The sequence below is a fragment of the Ailuropoda melanoleuca genome, chromosome 3 (assembly GCF_002007445.2).
Source record: "Ailuropoda melanoleuca isolate Jingjing chromosome 3, ASM200744v2, whole genome shotgun sequence".
Taxonomy (NCBI): Eukaryota; Metazoa; Chordata; class Mammalia; order Carnivora; family Ursidae; genus Ailuropoda; species Ailuropoda melanoleuca.
In genome coordinates, this window is record NC_048220.1 from 81628149 (window position 1) to 81635824 (window position 7676).

A 7676-nucleotide genomic window follows, 5' to 3' on the forward strand; every position below is an offset into this window, starting at 1 on the left:
CGGCTTGCACACCCATGAGGCTGGCCCTCCTGGGGAGGGAAGGCTTGCAGTTGGCTAGGGATTAAATGGGATGTGACCATGTTATGCTGCCATTTCAAGAACACAATAGGAAAAGAGACTTCTTTCTTCTGTATTTTACTATACTCATTTCTCAAAAATGTAGCCCTCAGCATTTCTTCTGATCTTGCAGTACCAGAAGCTGAAATTTTAATTTATAAAAAAAAAAGAAAGGAAGAAAGAAAGAAATAAAAAAAGAAATTTTTTTAAAAAAATTAAGTTTGGAACTTCTCATTAAGATGAGATCCAATGGAACTGCGATGACCTGCTAGCTTTTATCCACATGTAATACATGTAGACATTAGCTTTTTTAGGAAAAATGCTTTTCCACATTTCTTAATTAACCAAAGTTATTTTTAATAATATAGATGGCCACAGTCATTTGACCAGGATGGTGGCTTGTCAGGGTTTTCATGAGAGCATATTTTATTCACTCCTCAGAAGTCTTGAATCCTGAGAAAGCAATTCCAACAAGTCCCTACTGAGTCCTGGGACTCAGACCTTTCTGACATTTCCCCCTATGCTGCTTATCCAGGGGTCATTCTCCACCTCGTTGTCTTCATTAACTAGAATAACGGTCATCCCAGCTCTGGTTTGTAACTGCCTTGGTATTGTGACTAATGGTCTGTTATTTTTGTCATCTACTTTCACCTTTCAGGACCTCTCCTTCCATTTCTTTTCACAAACCTATATCAAAGTTCTGAGTTTTGAATCCTTCATTTGTAGTTAGCAAAGAAGCCATATTTGTAAGTTGAGTACATATCTATATATAAGTTCTCCTTTTTCTATCCAAGTTACCAGGTTTAATGCTGTTTATCTGCCCCTGAATTTTATACAGCACTTTGTTTCTGAAGTATTTTCCCAAATCACACACACATGTATCAATATACTCTCCACTTTGGTTCTCTATTACTGAATATTTCTGCCATGCTATGAGCACTAGTTATACTTGTAGGCAGTCAACCAATAAGAGCTGGGACACATACTGCAAAAACCACAGCCCCTGACTATGTTGCCTTGCTCTCCAAAAGCAAGCATGTTCTGCAGGGTATCTACTTTCCTTGGTCTTTATTTCTGCCAAGAAATAATTCTGGTCAAGAATTTTTATTCTTAATGGCTAACATAATGTTTGAAAGTGATAGAGTTGGACATGCCCCCAAAGAAAGCAAGGAAAATGTCATGCTGGATGCTATAATTATAGTAGTTGTAAGGCAGCTGGTGTTACCCTCAAAGAAATAGATGTGAAAACATAGGGTGAGGCTCAGCAGACAATTCCAGGACTGTGGAAATACAGTGACATTAGAATGACCTCATAAATATCTCTGTAGCCTGGGATAATTGATCTGCTATTGTTTGAAAAATACCTAGATGAAAACTGGGGCAGAAGCATGTCATAACTTCAAGTCATTTGAAGAGAATGGAAGAGGCATTGTCAATATAAAATGCCAGGAATGCATGGTCTTGACAGCTGTGCTCTAACAACCCTGTGTGACATTGTTAGCAGTCCTATTTCCCAAAACACATCCTCCCTGCCAAACAGGGTGTGTACATCTTATACAACAATATCTCTATATAGAAGTCATCACTATAAGAACTATTGCCATTCAATGTAACCTAATCCTAAAATAATTACTCAGCTGACGTGAGTTCATTATATTTAGTTTTCCATTTAAATTATATCTTCAAGATTATCATCTAGCTATAAAATCATAGCTGGCAGCATCATCTCTCTCAAAACGAAACACTTACCATGTTTAAGGCCCTGGAGAGACACAAAGGTAGGATAAATTGCCTCAGTGCTCAAGGATTTTAGCTCAGTTTGGGGAAAATGGAAGTGCCAGTGAGCATATATTGAGAACAAAGGCTGCATGAGTTCTGGGCATAGAGAGAAGGCCCAGGTAGTTAGGGAAAGATGTGCAGGGCAGGCGGAACTTTGGCTGGATGTTGTTAAGGACTGGGCTTCCATAAGGGGAGAGAATGGTGATGTTCTCAATGCAGAAGTATGGAGGCAGGAACACAAAAGAGGTTTAGAAAGTAGGATGAAGAGGGGCTTCATCTGGCTGGCTCAGTTGGTAGAGCATGTGACTCTTGATCTTGGAGTTTTAAGTTCGGGCCCCACATTGGGTGTAGAGATTACTTAAAAATAAAATCTTTAAAAAAAGAAAAGAAAAGAAAGTAGGATGAAGAACCCAGATTAACTGAAGAGCTCATAGAGGGCAGCAGGGAGGGTGATTGCATTAGTCAGAAATTACTTGGTTGCATGTGATAGAAACCCAACTTGAACTAGTTTAATCAGAAAGGGGAAATCAGGATAGCAGAGTGTCTTACACAATTCATGAACAGAAATCTGGCACTGAACCTGGGAACAACTGGAACCAAGGCTTTTGTTGTCTGTCCTCCTGTTCCTCTGGGCTCGTGCTTCATCTTCTCTTGGACTCTGCACACCACACCACACACTAAGCAATACGGATGCTAACACCGCCCCCAGTACACATCTCACAGCCCCAGCAATTCAGAGCCAGAGGGGCAGAATGGGCTTTATCGCCATTTCTGAAATCCCTGAAAAGGATACCGACTAGGGTATAGGATCAGCACATTAACATGGAGCCTCCTTCAGGAAGCCTGGGAATTAATGCAAAGGATGCAGGGTAGTTCAGGAAGGAATGCAGTTCTAAAAAAAAAAAAAAAGAGTGTTTGAGAAGGAAAATGGTTATACTAAAAAAATATGTATTACATATAGAAACAGTATCCATAAACATAGAAATTCATACCCAAAACGAAAAATGTCACATTTCATGTTTCTTAACTTGGAATTATAAATGCTTAAAACCTCACATCAAAATGCTAACCTGAAATAGAATTGATTCATTCCTATTATTCTCCCCCCAAAATAGTTAATTTCACCTGCAATTATTGGAGTGAAATGTATTTATATTAAGGACTCACTGCTGCTTTGTATTCTATGCCAGCATTTCACCAAATCCACATTCCATCCTCCTGCTTTTCTGTCTTTGTTTAACTAAGGCAGCAGCATATAGAACTCTTTTACAAATTCAGCTGCTCTTTCTTCTAGTTGGAGTGAAACCTTTTTATAATGATAATTGAGGGGAACAGAGCTAACCCCCAAAGTATAGATTAACTATGTTATATCACCATTTTATGGTGCACATTATGTCTTGAGGCCTAAGATTTTACTAATTTCATATAATAAACCATATTATAAGGAATCATTACTGCCTTCATTCAGAAAAGATTGTATAACAGCTTCTGACTTGAATAGGAGCTCTGAATACTTCAGTGCTGTAGTGAAAAGTATAGTTAGAAGCATGATAGAAACACTGATATTTGTTTTATGGCATCCTTGACACTCTAAGGAATGTAGGTTCTATATCCAGTGTTCCCCTCAGAACAATTTTGCCATTTGTTTCCTGGAATATTCTCCTTTTTTGCACCCCAGTGCCTTCAATCCAAATCTGTCCTACCAGGTACCCCAAGCCCAGGGCTCAGCCTCCTGGGAGCAGGAACTTCACAGAATCAACACCTAAAAGATGCCAGAACCACAGTAGGCATTCAGTAAATGTTGAATAAACAAGTGAGTTACATAAAGGGTTTATATTCATAGACACAGGTTCATAACCAAGAGTAAACACACCCCCCACGTAAAAAGAGCAAGGTTAAAATGGAGAGGTCAGTGAGGCAGGGCCAAAACACTCTATAATTGCTTCCTTCCTTTAAAACTGTCCCTTCATATGCGTAAATAGTAAGTTATTGTTTACATACCAAAGAGGAGTAAGTCCAGCTTCTTCCCTTCCAACTCTGTTAGTGCTTGGGGATAAAGCTCAGTCTCTAATGAACAAAGAAGTTTCTGCCGAGAGTTGGCCAGATGGCTCAGGACACAGCTCTGAAGCCCATTCTGACTGTCCAGTGTTTCTCTTGATAAATAGCATTATTGCACTGCCTGGAAAAGTAATTCCTTCTATCAGAAGATGCTGGCAACAGAGTCATCCTGGACCATAAAAACTGTAAAAGGAAATGATAAGCGTGTCAGCAAATTCGATCAGTATGATGAGATCAGCTTTTATTGGGTTCCTTGGATAACCAGACTGCACATAGCGTACTCTGTGAATTAAATCTATCCAAGCCCAAACATCCAGTTTCACACAGCCCATGCCACATGTCTTTCTGCTGCACCCAAGACATTTTCCTAATTAGCAAAAATGAAGAGCACATGGTGAGAGGGAGACCAGGCACCAGGAGTTTGAGGTGTGTATGGGGCAATCCAGAGGGAGATATGCAAGAGCAGATATAAAAGGCTAAAAAGATCAGTGATGGTCTAAATCATAGCTAACATGTGTTAAACACTTGCTGGGCCCTGTGCTAAGAGCTTCACACATGTGAACTCGGATCAGCCTTGCAACGACAGTCCTCTGAATGCACTCTACTCTAATCCCCACTTAACAGATAAGGAAATAGAGGCTCCAAGAGAGAAGATAACCAGTTCACAACTAACAAATGGTAGAACTGGGATCTAAACCAGTGTCTCTCTGAATCCAGAGTCCACACCCTTCACCCTCACATATACTGCCTTGTAGAAGAAAGTTCTAGGTTTAATCTCTTCTTTCTCTACCTTTCTTCACAGTCAAGCCATTGTCTCTTTCCTTCACATTCGGTTTAATTGGACCTCAACAACAACTGTCACTTCTTATCCCCACCACTCCGTTGGACCTGTTCTTGCTGACTGTACCAGCTGAGATGTTTTGGGATACAATCAGCAGAATACTCAAGAGAAAGTAGCCTAAATAAAGGGTTTTTGTTGTTTTGTTTTGTCTTTTTGTTTATTTTGCTTTTTTCACATGACCAAAAAGCCTGAAGCTGGGCAGGCCTTGTATTTGTTCAGCAGCTCAATAATGTTCTCAGGGACCCAGTGTCCTTCCATCTTTCTGTTCTATGCTTTTCTACCCCTTGGCTTCTATCCTCCAGCCAGTTGCCCCATGATTGTAAGAGACCTGCACTCCCTCAACCAACGGCACCCAAAGTGCAAAAGAAAGGGACAGGAGAAGAGAAACTTCTCTTCTGAAGAAGAAAAACACTGCTTATACATTTTCCTCTTTACATAAGGCAAGAAATCAGCCACATCTCCCTTCATGTCTCATTGGAAGTGTGTTTAAGGGACATCCCTAGCTGCAAGGAATGCTAGGGAGGTAAGTATCTGGGATTTTTATAGTCTCCGTTGTGAACATCAGGTTCTAGGATATACCAACATGAGAAAGGGAAGGGTTGTTGCATAAGCCAGAAGACGGCTCTGTCACCTACCCGCTAATCCAGAGGAGACTTCAGCCCCGGAAGGAGTGGCCTTTTCTTGTACACGACACTAGTGCCTGATTTTCTACTTCCTTACACTCTGTCTTTCCAGGCCCATCTTCTTAGCTGTATTGCTTCTGCTTCTTACGTCACTCCTTCTCTCGCCTCCTCCCAATACCTCCTCATCACCAGTGAAAGAGATACTCGGGCTCATGCAAGATCACACAAGTGCCTCTAGGGATTAAGAAAAAAAAAGTGCAGAGGGGGTCATGAGTGATAGATAGGGAGTACTGGGAACTGTGGTAAATTGGAGATGCATGCCTGTTTAAAAACACTCCAATTCACATTTTAAGAGCACTGGTCTAAGAGAAATTCATCCGTAGGTCAAATGTATCCTGTGAACCTCCACTTTGAAACCTCTGAATGATTTCCATTGCTTCAGTTCTAGTATTTCTGCCATGTATTTCTCAAAGTAACTTAACAACTGTGTCCTTCTCTTCTTCCTGGCTCTGCATTTCCCAGCCCTTCTGTGAACGGAATGTGAACAAATGACATATCACTGAGGTTGAAAGGGTTTTAAATGGATGCTCTTTCTCATACTTTCTCCTCTAGTTGAATACAAGTGATTCAGTGGAGGACTATGGGATGGTAGAGCCACAGAGTAGAAGTGGACTGGATCCCTAAATGACAGCATGAAACAGAGGTCCCTCTTATACTCTGCTCAGTCACATGAGTGAGGAATGTATTCTGTTAAGTCACTGAGATTTGAACGTTGTTTGTTACAACAGTTAGCTGCCTTGACTAAAACAGAATGTACATTTTTGTGGAAGTGAAAAATATCTTACGTAAGCAATAAAGTCTGTCCCTTACTGCTTCATTAATTTATATTACCTTTTAGGGGTCTGTAGGCATCTCAACCCTGGAATAAAATAAGGTGTGTCACTAAAGATTTGTTAATTGTGTTCATCTTTTCCAAGAACCAAAATTCTTAGTTTTATCAATCTTTTCTATTGTTTTCCTGTTCTCTGTTTCATTTATTTCTCCACTTATCTTTATTATTTCCTTACCCCTGCTACTTTGGGGTTTTTCTTCCTTTTTTAATTCCTTGAGCACTAGAAATTTAAGTTCTAGTTAGATTGTTTATTTAAGATCTTTCAATTTTTTTGATGCATGAAGACCAGGTGTGCATGGAGAAAGATGGGTTATAACAATAGCAACTCAAACAAGATTGGTTGTGGAAGCCAAGATTGGAGAAACCAAATACAAGATGTGTGCCTGGAGAAGGTACAGAGAGACGTAGACAAAGAAAATCTATTTTCAGTATCTCTCAGGGTTGACCCTGGCTGATTCTTTGTACTTTCCTCTTATACTCAATGACTTCTCTCTCCCACATATACACTGTCTTTTCTATTCAATCTATAATATCAATTGCACTTTTTACTTTTTGATCTTGAAATATCATTTGAATACTGCAGTTGTTGTATATATTCTTCCTCAACATGAGATGATTCATGGTGTAGCCATTAAGGATGATAATGTCATCCCAGCCTCTCTAGCTAAAGAGATTCTCCATTTGGGAGAAAATGACTAAAGTCCAGAGCAGGAATTTCAATTAGTTTAAATTAAGGTTTTTTGGAAAGAAAGAACACAGACTCACTCAGGCTAAGTCAAGGAAAGTGGGTTAATTATAAAAAGAAACAAAAACAGATACCTCATGGGATTCCAAGAACAGAAACAAGTGAATCCCACCCAGACAGGAATTGCATTGGGGGAAGCTCTAGGGACTTCTGCAGCAAAGTCCTCACATCTTCCCTGTAATGGCAATACTATTGAAGGGATTCAATTACTCTCTATACCTCTTTTTCTTTTGGTACCGATTCTTTTTTGTTTTTCAACTTTATTGAGATATAATTGACATAACATTCTATAACTTTAAGATGTACACTGTGTTGATTTGATACACTTAAATACAGGCATACCTCATTCGATTGTGCTTTGCTTTATTAGACTTTGCAGATAATTGAGTTTTTTACAAGTCAAAGGTTTGTAGCAACTCTGCACTGAACAAGTCTATCAGCACCATTTTTTCAACAGCATTTGCTCACTTCAAGCTTGTGTGTCACAGTTTGCTAATTCTCACAGTATTTCAAATTTTTTCATTATTATTATATTTGAACTGCTGCAAACTTAGGATAAAACTTTAACATATGAGGAGTTGCTTTTTATGGATAAGCAAAGAAAGTGGTTTCCTGAGATAGAATCTAATCCTGGTGAAGATGCTGTGAAGATTGTTGAAATGACAGCAAAGGATTTAGAAT